The following is a 12,734-nucleotide window of genomic DNA, read 5'->3' on the forward strand; positions in this document are numbered from 1 at the left end:
GGGGGGGGGGGGGGGGGGGGGGGGGGGGGGGGGGGGGGGGGGGGGGGGGGGGGGGGGGGGGGGGGGGGGGGGGGGCGGTGTTAGTGTCCTAGCGATTCTCTGATCCAGGCCTGGCGTGTTCCAGGACACGTAGTGCCACTCCAGTTGCTCACCCACAAGAGATGTGACCAAGTGGTCATGACACCATTCCTTCTCAATGTGGTGCCCCAGGTAGCCTCAGCCAACTACAGGAAGCTGGCACATGAGAGAAATATGTTTACCTTTCTTTTTTAATGTTTTATTTATTTTTGAGAGAGTGAGAGCATGAGCAGGGTAGGGTCAGAGAGAGAGGGAGACATAGAATCCGAAGACAGGCTCCAGGCTCTGAGCTAGCTGTCAGCACAGAGCCTGACGTGGGGCTCAAACCTACAAACCGTGAGATCATGACCTGAGCCAAAGTTGGACGCTTAACCGACTGAGCCACCCAGGTGCCCCTGTTTGACTTTCCTGATGTAGTTCAAGTGCCCTCTTCTTAGGGAAGAGGGGAGAGAGGCCCAGAGAAGGCAAAGGCTTTATTTACGGCTACCTAGCATGCTGCGTCAGCGCTGGTGTCCGAGCTACCCTGTGTCCAGCCTGGAGCATGGGCTCTGCAGGGATGGGGCCACTCCGCTGGGGAGGCGTCCCTGTGGTCTCATCAACCTGCCCCGAGCTCAAGTGCTGGGCGCTGGGCCTGAGCACCTCACCTGTGTTCCCCACCAGGAAGCTGCAGCTCTTCAAGTATGTCGGGAGCCTTGACACTGTCATAAACCTTGAACAAGTCCTTTAGCTGCCCGGGAGCTCAATTTCCTCTTCTGTAAAATAACTGTATTGGCCCTGCCCCAGCCTCCTGTGAAAGCCCAGTAGCTACTTCCTGAAGCACAGGGGGCTGTGTGCTCCCCATCTCCAAGAGCAAGGGACTGAGCCAAAGACACTGTGAGCTGCATGTGGAGCCAGGACCTGGGTGCTGGGCTTTCACCCAGTCACGACGACAAGCCAGAGCTGCGTCTGACCCCCTTGTTCCTGATCATCCCAGGCTAGAGGGTAGGGCTGTGCCTATTTCCTCTTCAGCCCTCTGGGCTGGGCACAGAGGAGGAGAGTCCATGAATGAATGGCTGGCAGGATGAATAGTAGCCTAACAGCAGTACTTGTCAAGCCCCCCATGTGCCAAGCTCCCTGCACATGTCATCATTCATCCCGGCAGCAGTCTTGTGCTGTGGAGGGAGCCACCCCCCTCCCTGTCATCTGTTCACTATGCATGCACACCCTTTTCTCCAGGCTGTGGTTTCCAGATCTCCCCAGAGCCCAAAGCTGTCCCCAAGTAACTATCCCCAAGCTTTCTTCAGGCATTCTGGGCCTCTCCCTGCATCTGTGGCTTGGCAGGACTGGACTCTTCAGAGGGCAGGGCTGAGACCAGAGGAGTGAAGTTATGGGAGGCAGATCTAAAATGTCAGTATGAGGCAGAGCTTATAGTCAAAGCTGCCCAGGATGGAATGGGCTCTTTCGAGGTAGTGAGCTCTCCATTCTAAGGAGCATTCAAGTAAAACCTAGGAAGCTTAATGGAGCTAACACAGATGTCTACCAGGAGAATAGTTTTACTAGGTATCTGTGAAGTTTCCTTCCAGTTATTGATTTTTCTGGGACTTTATCCCAAAGTCACTTGCTAAGACAGACATGGGCATTAGCAGACTTGATCAGGACAGAGGAAAGGGGAGACTGAAGGCAGGTTGTTTGTTAAAACACAGCTGGGCTCAGGACCAGGGACCCTGGAACCCAGCTGCCTTTCTGCATGAGTTTCATTGGCCCTCCATGGATCAAGGCCAAGGCTGATGTGAGACCCTAATCTAGTCCAAGAGGTTCCCACAATAGTGCTGGGTGGGTCCAGTCACCAGGTGAGTGCAGGAACCAACAAAAGCAATGGTGTAGGATCTGGGGATCCAGCTTCAAATTGGTAAAATGCAGAGATACCCAGGGGATGAGCAGCTTTTCAGGGTCCCCCAGTCATGGAACTCTGAAGACCTTTACACTCAATCCTCCGAGGGAGGCAGGAAAGAGCATGCACCAGAACTCTCCCTCACTGCATCCCTCTCACGCGCATCTGTTTCTAACACGCTCTAGGACAGACACCGCAGTACCCACATCCAAACTGCTCGCACACATCAGATGGGTGCACATGCTGTGCACAGGACACCCACGCAGAGACCCGGAACCACACAGACACCCACATGCAGGCAAGATGAACACGTGCCCCACTCGTTTGTGAAACACTGCCCCCCCATCCCCCACCTCAGCCACCCTGGCAGGGGAGGGTGGGCAGGGCCAGGTGTGTGTGTGTGGGGTCCTTGTCCTAGAAGCCTGATTGTGTGGAAGCCATTTACTGCCTCTCCCCACGGCTGACTGCCCACTGGGGGTGAGCGGGGCTGGGGGCCGCAGGGAGGTGGCAGAGCAGTGCAGCAGGGCTCTCGAGTCTGCTAATAGGAGTTCAGGTTCAGCTCTGCCACCTACCAGTTCTGTGACCTTGGCAAGCCTTTGGACTTGTCTGAGCTTCAGCTTCCTCATCTAGAAAGTGGGCATACACGTAGTATCTCTAGATCCAGTAATTTCTGTAGCCCCTAGATGTGGCACGTGGTGGATGTTAATAACAGACTCCTGCTGTTGGCTCAGGGCAGAGGCTCAGCTGACAACGGCCTCTCCCTCATTGCAGCCTGGCACACGGTGAGGGCATCGTATTACTGAGTTACCATTTCCGTGTCTACTTCAGGAGGCTACCTGGGGTTTAAAGCCATGTGTCTTGCTTGCGGGGGCCCAAGACTGCGGGTGTCTCTGCCCAGGCAGGGGAAGGCAGCCCCAGAGGCTCTGGCGAAGGCTGAAACATCCCCAGACACAGTCTTCAATACTGAACAGGGCGCAGCACCTTGGCTAGAAGCTAGACTCGAGTCTTAGCAATTTCATACCATTATGTTCTAGAATCATGGACTGCAGAATCCAGCTCTTGCCAGCATATTTTAGACTCTCAGGGATCTCAAGGCACAAAGCTCAGAATTTCTGAGCTGTAAAGAGTCTCTGAGGATGGAATCGCGAAGCATGGACCTTCAGAGTGGGAGGACAAGGTTGAGTCCCTTTCAGTGCAATGTGATAGAAAAGGAAACTGAGGCCCAGGGAGGATGAGTGACTAGTGCAAGGTTGCACAGCGAGTTAGTGGAAGCACTGGGTCCAGAAGCCTGGTCCCCACCTCCCAAGCTTAGATTTGGCCTCTCTATGGAGGCCTGGGGGAGATGGAAGAGGAGGAAGCATTTCGATTGAAGCAAGGATTTTCCAGAGAATTGTTTTTGAAAAATCAGACCAAAAAGAAAATAGGAAAGGGTGCTGGCTTCCCTTTGTTTTCTGCCTTGTCTTCCTCTGGGCACTCACTTTCCGCAGCTCTCAGCCGGCCTCCAGCTCTGCTCACAAGCTGCCTCCAACCGCCCACGGGCTTCCTAAAACGGTCTCCGCAAGCTAATTCCAGAGGGTGAATGGCAGAGAGCGGCCTGGGGGGAGGGGGCGAGGGGGTGCGCTTCCTCAGCTGGCGCAGGCGCAGGGCGTCTCCTGGGGCCGGCGCAGAGCAGGCGGCCCCCAAGCCCAGCCCTCTTCGCCGCTGCTGAGGCCCCTCCCTGTCCCTCCCTGTCCCTCCCGGTGAGCCGATGGGGAGCCCGCTCCCAATGCTCGCTGCCTCCTTCTCAATAGGCGACTTCTCTGAATAGGTAATTTATTTTTTCCTTCCTTAAAAAAATTAGTTCTTAAAATGATACAATAATACATATTGATGATAAAATAATCAGGGAAGTGTAACGAAGAAAATTAAGATCACCTGTGATCAACCCGTCTAAATGAAACACCCATCACCATCTACACATACATGCTTCCAGACTGTGGACCAAGCACATATTATAGAAAGAGGGGCTGATTCAGTACGTAATGTTCTAAAACCTGTTTTTTTCCCCCTTCCAATCACATATTCACAAACATCTGCCCCAGTCAACAACCGCACTCCTGCCACATGATTTTTAGTGGCCGCATGGCATCCTGCATGTGCATGCACCACATCACACTGTAGCCACCCCACGAATCCCTGCAGAAAACTTTAGTTTGTGTCTGCTTTTCCCTTGAGAAACTAGTCATTTATTTCTGTAGTTAAATCTTTGTGCTTATCCTAATGATTCCCTTAGGAAACTACCTGGAATTAGAATTACTAGTCAAAGCGTTTACACTTTTTAAAGAAGGTAAATGCACAATGATGACTATACTGTTTCTACAATGAATGTGTAATAAAGAAAACTGAGATAATACATATAAGGGAAAATAACTCCTTAAGTTCCCCTAATTCTTTTTTTATTTTTATTTTTTTCTTAGGTTTATTTTATTTTATTTTTTTAATAGTTTATTGTCAAATTGGTTTCCATACCCCTAATTCTTTTTTTAAGTAACATACAGTGTCATGTTAGTTTCAGGTGTACAATGTAGCAATCTGACAATTCTCTATATTCCTCAATGCTCACCATGGTATGTGCCCTCCTAATCCACCCTACCAAAGTCTCCTCTCCAAACTACCGGTTTGTTCTGTGTATTTTAGAAGTCCAGTTTTTTTTTTGTTTGTCCCATTTTTTCTTCATTTGTTTGTTTTATTTCTTAAATTCTATGCATGAGTGAAACCATACAGTATTTGTCTTTTTCTGAATGACATTTCACTTTGCATAATACTCTCTAGCTCCATCCAGGTTGTAGCAAATGGCAAGATTTCATTTTTTTTTTATGTTCGAGTAATATTCCACTGTGTGTGGATACTACATCTTCTGATCCATTCCTCTACCGATGGACACAGGCTACTTCCATATTGTGGCTGTTGTAAAGAATATATATAATTTTGTTTTCTTTAGGTAAATACCTAGTAGTAGAATTTCTGGATCAAAAGTTTCCCTAATTCTTACTGCTGAGTTGCAGTTAAGAATTTTTCTATTAAACACCTAGCTTTTCTCACATATACATTTGTGTGTGTGTGTGTGTGTGTGTATACACATATATATAATGGACTTCTGTACATGCTATTTTGTAAAATTTATTTGTTAAGTTTGTAACTTTAGTTCCAGTATAGTTAATATACAGTGTTATATTAGTTTCAGGTGTGCAATGTAGTGATTCAACAATTCTATAAATTACTCAGTGCTCATCATAAGTGCCCTCTATAGTCCCCATCGTCTATTTCACCCATCCTCCACTCACCTCCCCCTGAGTAGCAATCAGTTTGTTTTCTATAGTTAAGAGTCTGTTTCTTGGTTTCTCTCTCTCTCCTCTCTCTCTCTCTCTCTCTCTCTTGTGTAATGTCATGTCAGTATATTTACCTCCACAACCTCACTTTTATCAGCCACGCAGTATTTCACTGTACGTAACCACTCTCCTACTGTTGGGGAACAGATTTCTGATTTTGCTCAAGTAGGAACACTTCTGCAAGGAACCTGCTTGGGGAAACATCTTGCTGAGGCTTGATAACAGGGGAATTGCTGGGTCAGAGTGCTTTCTGTTGTTCAAATTGCATCATTTCTGATTGTAAGTCTAAACACTAGGCTGGCACAGAGGCTCAACCTTGCTCCAGTGGTGTCTGTAGGGAAGAAGCCATGATCTGAAGTAGGCAGAATGCTCAGGCGGTGCCTCCTGCACTCTGGGCTGATTGCTTAGAGAAAAGCCTTGGCCCGGGTAGGCTCACCTGTGCTTCTAGCTCCTCCCAGGAAGCGAGGCTCAAAACTGTGCTCACAGAGTCCTGAGCTCACAAGCCACTTGCTGCTGGCTCTCCCCACAGCCCTCTTCCTGAGTATCCTGGACATGATATGCCCTCTCTGTGTCTGGAAATCCCCACTGGCCTGAGACCATGGACAGCTGGAGAACAAATGGGACATGTCCCCAAATTCTTCATTGCTCTGAGGTGAGGAAAGCAGTCCAGATACTGCCAGGGCAGCATGTGTAGGGACTGCAGGGCCCAGAGAGCGTTGGCTGCCAGCCTGAGGTGCACGAAGGGGGCTGAGCTCCAAAGCAGCTGAAGGTCAGCCTGGGCAGAGGAGAGAATGGGGACAGCCAATACAGAAGAGGGGTGACATCGCATAGCTGAGGTGCTCAGTGGGGAAGGCCAGGAGCCCATGCTGGACAACAGGGAGAGCAAGCAGGATGGGATGGAGCTTCTGCCAGGAGCTTCTTGGGTGCTGGTGGCCAGGCCAGCTCCGGACCATCTCTCTGTATCCAGTGCCTCTCCATCCATCAAGGCACTGCTCTGTTCTCCAGGGCTTGCTCCACTCTGACTTGGGAGACAAAAAAGCCATGTGAGAGAAAGTCAAGCTTGAACTCACCAGAAAGAGAGGGAGAAAGAGAGAGAGAGGTGGGGGAGAAGGACAGGAGCCGCAGTCACCAATGAGGCCACGCCATCCAGACCAGCACAGGAGTTTACACAAAGCTTTCCCAGAAGTCAGCTTGGAAGCAGCTGTCAGACCTTCAAGCTGGGAGATCGAGTTTTCAGGCAGCTCCAAATCATCCCTCTGGATTATACAGCCATTTGCAATTATCCTGTTTTCAAAGCTCAGCTTCCTGAGCGGAGAGAGATCCGGGATGACCCCGACTCCTAAAAGGCATGGCAGGTGCATTTGACAATGAGGAAGCCGAGCAGATCTGGACACCAGCTAGGGATGAGGCTCCTGAGTTAGACTCAGACAGTTCTGTTTCTTTTAACTCTTGCTCCTCATTGTGGTCCCAGGTTTAGGAATCCCTTCTAGAGCACAGCTGAGCCAGTCTGTGTTGTGTGACCCATTATTGCTGCACAGCAAGGCCACAGAGAAGTGCAGGAGCTCAGCAATGTGCCCAATGCTCAGGGCCGCTGGCCAGGGAGCTGTTTCTTTGAGCAGAGTTACTCTGCTTGATGTCCCTGCCCTAATCAGGTCTCTTTTTGTCACCTCTCAGTGGCCTCCTTCCTTCTCCTACTTTGTGCCGGGACTGTTGGGAGCAGAGAATAGGCAATGGTGTGCTTCCCTCACAAACACCCATCTGTGCCCAGGCTGAGTGGGCAGTGACCTGTGAGCCTGTCAGCCACCCCTCCTCCACCCAGGGGGGCAGCTCCTGGGAGACTGAAGTCAGAGAGCCTTAGAGAAAGGACAGAAGCACACCTTTAGCTTGAGGTGGGGACATGGGGAGAGCAGGGCTCTTGCCTGAATTGTCTAATAATAAAAACATCAAGAGCTAACATTTAAGACCACTCAGTACATGCCTGGCACCATCCTATTTAAATGTAGTACCTCACTGGTCACAACAGGTAAGTCCCATTATCGTCCCCATTTTATAGGTGGAGAAAGTGAGGAACAGAGAGGGTAAGTAGCTGGCCCAAGATCTCATAGCCAGCAGGTGGCAGAGCTGGATTTACAGCCTGCATTTGTCACACAGAGCCAACCAAACACGAATCAGGCTTTATATTATCTGAGCTCCGTGAAGCCCTCAAGTCTTCCCTTTCTTTCTCTGGCCTGGACCCCGGATCCCAGCTCTTGTCTGGGCCGGAGCATGCAAGTCTGTAAGCCTCCCATCTCTATCCAGTACAGTACGCTCCCTGAAGGCAGCAGCTCTGTCTGGCTTGCTCCCTGCTGCATCCCCGGTGCTTACAATAAGTGCTTAAAACAGAGTAGCTGCTCAATAAATCTTCGCTGAATGAGTGAACACGACTTACCCCGTGGAGGAGGGGCTGTTATAATGGAATGGTGCCACAGCAGACATGTAGTGCAGTCAGGAGAGATTCCTGGTGCTCAGCTGCCTGGCCCATTCCCACCTGTGGGATGCAGACACATCATTTCACACCTCTGAGCTTCACTTTCCTCACCTGTAAAAGAGAGATGTGTCACAGGCTGTCCTCCCATTGTGGGGCAAGGCACAAATGCCCTGTGGCTGTTTAGCTGCTGTTATGATTATGTTATTACCCAAAGGCACTGCCCATGTTTGATCCTGGGTTTGGCCAAAAGTGCTTCTCGCCCTGCACTCCTTCTGGGGGTGCTGCCAAGGGGCCTTTGGGGGTGCTGGGCTAAACCAGGCCCTTCCGGAACTTCACCCCATGTCAGGGAAGAGACCCTGTCCACACCTGTCCCCAGTCCCAGCTGCTATTCTTAGTCCCTCCCCATATCGCTCAGAGCTAGGCGGTTTCCCTCCGAAATGCGCTGCTTTGCGTTTCCATAGGAACGGCGGGGTGGGGGGGGAGGAATAGGGGGAGGGTCCTCCCCCACAGAAGGGAACTTCATCTGGGGCTGTATGGGAGCGGCTGGCAGCGCCTGGCCTTCTCCTGCCTCTCTTTTCCCACCTCCCCAGACCCCTCCCTGAACAGCATGTTCCTCTGACCGTGATTTTTAATGCATTTATCCTGCTGCTTAATTTATCCCGCATTGTGATCAGATTTAGCCCAGAGCGCTGAGCACAAGGGGCCTGCCTGCATATTCATGAGGTGGTTCATTCATGCCACCCCAGAGGATGCCAGCCACAGTGGGTACCAGCCTGGGTCTGTGGATCCTACCATGCGACAGTGACCAGGGTCAGGGGTCAAGGGCCCCAGCTGGAGTTACACAGGTGGCATGTGTGGGGTGTCGCTGGGCACAGGTTCCAGAGCCAAACTGAGTCTAAGCCTTCTCTGACATTACTAATGAAGTTGCTTGCTTCTCAGTTTACCCATCTGCAAAAGGGGCCAAAAAGGGCCACTGCCCTGAGCCACCTGAATGAGATGATGCACATAATGATCATGGGGTGGGGGGTTGTAAGGGATCAACACATTTCTCTGTCATTACAGTCACTGCTGAGGGTCATCTGGTCTGGTTCATGGGGGAGAAATAAGGCAGCCAGATGGGCATGGATCTGTTCTGCCTGGAGCAAGGACTCGGGGCTTCTTTCTCTCTGGTCTGTGTCGACTGCAGATACGAGCTCCCCGTAAATGAGCTTCAGAAGGCCAGTCCCCAGGCAGGTGGGAGAAGCCCAAGGAAGCCGGCTAGCCTCTGAGGAAGGGCCACAGGGATTACCTGGATGTGTGATCCCTACCAGCAGGCACAGCAGTCTCGGGGAAGCTGGGGCTCTGGAAGGAGGCTGGGCTCTTGGCTCTTGGTTCTTTGGACCCATGGGAATTTCTGTGTAGATTTACTCCATTGATCATTCATTCTGTCAGTTTACTGATACCAACCCCAAACTGGGCCCTGGGGACGCCACCTGTCCTCAAGGAGGTGTTATCCCATGAGGGAGGTGAGCTCAGAGTGGGCAGTGGTCAGGGCCTTCGGATGAAGCCAAGTCAACCTCTCTGGAAGTTCAGAAGAGGAAGAAGTCCTCCAAGATAGGAGCATCAAGGAAGGCTTCCTATGGGAGGTGACCTTGAGGCTGAGCCTTGAAAACATGGCTGTAAAGAGGTAGGATGGGATAAAAAGGGCATTCGGTGTCTAAGGGACAGAAAGACCTGGTCATGGGAACTCAGCTTGGGAGGTGTTGGTCAGATGCAGGCAGCGGGGTCCGGATTCACTTTAGCCATCCTCTGAGGCAGGGGAGCGGGGGAGGGGGGTAGGGGGGTGGTGCTCACCTCTGTCCCTCACATGCATGTGCACATGTAGGGGTCACGTTCCAGCTTGCTGGAGACAAGAGGAGAGCTCCTGCCCTGGCTCTCCTGATTAATCTATAATTAAATCAGCACAGACACCACAGAACTGTGCTGTCATTAGAAAGCTGGTAAGGGCAAACAGTGATTTCTCCACGAACCCAGAGCCCTGCCAGGGGGTTGCAGCTCTGGTCATGCCCAGATGGTTGTCAAGGGCAAGAAGCAAGCACAGGGGCCAGAGCCTCAGCCAGGAATAAGAAAACCAGCAGTTCACATGTTAGCCATTATTACAGTGTTCACATCACTACTTTGGTTAAGCATGACAATGACACTATGGCCAAGGGCGGGAGGGGGGGAGGGGAACTATTATTTATTTGCTCCCATTTTACAGATACAGAGACTGAGGTGCAGAAAGCATAGGGGTGAAACAGCTTGGTTGGGCATATTGGTTTTAGAATCAAATAATCTTGGGTTCAGAATTGCCAGATGTGACTCTTGCCAGCTGTGTGGTCTCAAGAAGACTGCTTACCTTCTCTGTCCCTGAGTTTGTCTATGTAATGAGGTTGAAACAGTGTCACTTCAAAATATTGGTTGTAAGGATCGAATGAAGCAATCTGTGCAAAGAATCGAGCAGTGTTTGGTGCTTAGCAAGTGCTCATCAAGTGCTACTATTTATGATCATGCTTTGTTGTAATTGCTTGTTTCTTGTCCACCTTTCTCACTAGAATGCGGGCTCATGAGGATAGGGACTATGGCCACCTTGTTCGTTCCTGTGACTCCAGCAATTGTCACTTAGTGTTCAGTAAGTTGTTAGTATCTGAGGCAGCATTTATGTGATAAGCCCACAAAATGCTAAGTAAATATTAGGCACCTTTTCCTCCATGTTCTGCCTGTCTCTAAAAAGGCTTCAAGGAGACAAGTACTGATCTGCCTTGACTTACGATGGAGTTAATGTTCTGATAAGTTGAAAATACAGTAAGTCAAAAATTTAATACACCTAACCTACCAAGCATCCAAGCTCGGCCCAGCCTATCTTCGGTGCACTCAGAACACTTACGTTAGCCTGAACTGGGCAAAGTCATCTCCCACAAGGCACATTTTATAATAAAGCACTGAATATCTCGCTTTAGGAATTGACAGAATACCGTACTGAAAGGGACAAACAGAATGGCCGTCTGGGTGCAGAGCAGTTGCGAGTGTATGGGCTGTTTGCTCCCCTACCCTGGGAGCCGTGCGCTGGGAGACCGTGGGAAAGCATGCTCCCATGCGTGGCTAACCCGGGAAAAGATCAAAATTCAAATTTGGAAGTGTAGTTTCTATTAACTGTGTATAATTTTCACACCATTGTAAAGCCAGAATCTGTAAGGCAAACCATAGTAAGTTGAGGGCCATGTACACCGTAATTATTATTGTTGTTGATGTTTTTGTTATGATCACTGTCATGTCCCAAGTCCATGGGACTTCATTCAGAGCTGGTCCTTCCTGAAGTGGATTCAGGAAAAGTCTAGAAACAAGCAGTGAGCCTCAATTCACTTGCTAAGAGCTAAGGAGCAGACTGCAGGTGACTAGCTTCTGGAAGGGACATCTGGGGACAGGTGCAGAACCCTTTGGGGCCCTGGAAGAGTCCCTTCTTCTTGTCGTCTGAGGTCTTGGGACCTGCAGAGAGGTCAGCGGGGCTGGCGCCTGCAGTCCACTGGACGCAGAAGGGATCAGAGGGAACCCGCCTGTGGCAGGTCAGAGGATCGTTGCTGTCTCTCTGCTGCTGTGTCCAACCTCTCCAGTGGGATCTGAGGTTTGTCACACAAATAACTTAAAGTCCTAGATTCTCCAAATGATTTACTTTAAATATGATCAATTTGAGTGGATTCGGAGTTATCCCTGTAATGATGTCACCTGTACTCACTGACATTCTTGAGTGGAAGGCAAAGGGACAGACTTGCCTGGAGCTGCTAGAACTAGGAGTCTCTCACCTGCACCTCAAACCGTGAGTGACTGTTGTCTGTCACTCCCCTGTGACACAGATGCTCGTGTGAATACTGTGCTGTGTTCTCGAAGGTGCCTGCTCACGGCCTCTCTGTTCTCTGCTCAGGGAGCACACTCAGTGAAAACTGCCGGGGGGCTTAATACCCCAGGAGCCACCCTTGACCGAGGGACTGAGGGGGTGAGGAGAAAGACTTCCTGGCCCCTCAGTGTTACAGTCGCCCACAGCAATAACTTTAGTATTAGCACCCATCTTGGCTTCCCTCCCTTTCCTGGCTCATTCCCTGCATCCCAATGAAACTACTGCACCCTGATCCTCATCCAGGATTTGCATTTGGGGGCACCTAGCCTAACATACCCTCCAGAATTGTGCAGCTTTCCTGACCTACAAAAATTGTTGAGAGGTGCCTAAGGCCTGCATACAGCGTTGGGAGTGCATCTGCCATGTGGGCTGTGATGACCAAAATACAGGGGCTGAGGCTTGAGGGGGGAAGCGCTGGTCAGCACCCCGTTCTGGTAAGTAGGGGCTGATGGTAAATGGAAATCCAGTGGCAGAGAGCTCTGTCTTGGGGCAGCTTCACCTCAGCCCTCATCAAGAACCCGATGCAAATCGTGAACTGAGGACTCTGCTGAACCAAGGGGGCACTTATTTGTTTTAGTAGTCACTGATTAAGCACCTACTGTATGCTGAGGAGACAAAAGGATAAAGAAAGGTGAAGAGTGGGTGTCCTTGCCCTAAGAGAGTCAGTGTCTATTGGGAAAGAGAGGTGTGTCAATATGTGGGTACAAGTTAGAGATGAGCCAAGAAATTCATCCATTTATTTAAGATATATTTAATGAGCACTTGGGGTATACAAGGTGCTGTGTTAGGCCCTATGGTGAAAGAGAACCACACTCCACTCAGAAATGAGGAAAGGTAACTGACATTTATTGGGCTCCTACTGTGTGCCGGGCGCTGAGTAGGACGCTTCCATAGTTCAACTCATTTCCTCTCATAACAAACCCGTGAGGCGGCAGCTATTCTTATCCCCACTACACAGACAAGGCCCAGAAAGGTGATGTAATTTACCAGACCACATGGCTGGCAAGTGGCAGAGCCGGGATTCATCCTAGGCCTGTCAGA

The sequence above is a fragment of the Suricata suricatta genome, chromosome 12, assembly GCF_006229205.1.
Source record: "Suricata suricatta isolate VVHF042 chromosome 12, meerkat_22Aug2017_6uvM2_HiC, whole genome shotgun sequence".
NCBI lineage: Eukaryota > Metazoa > Chordata > Mammalia > Carnivora > Herpestidae > Suricata > Suricata suricatta.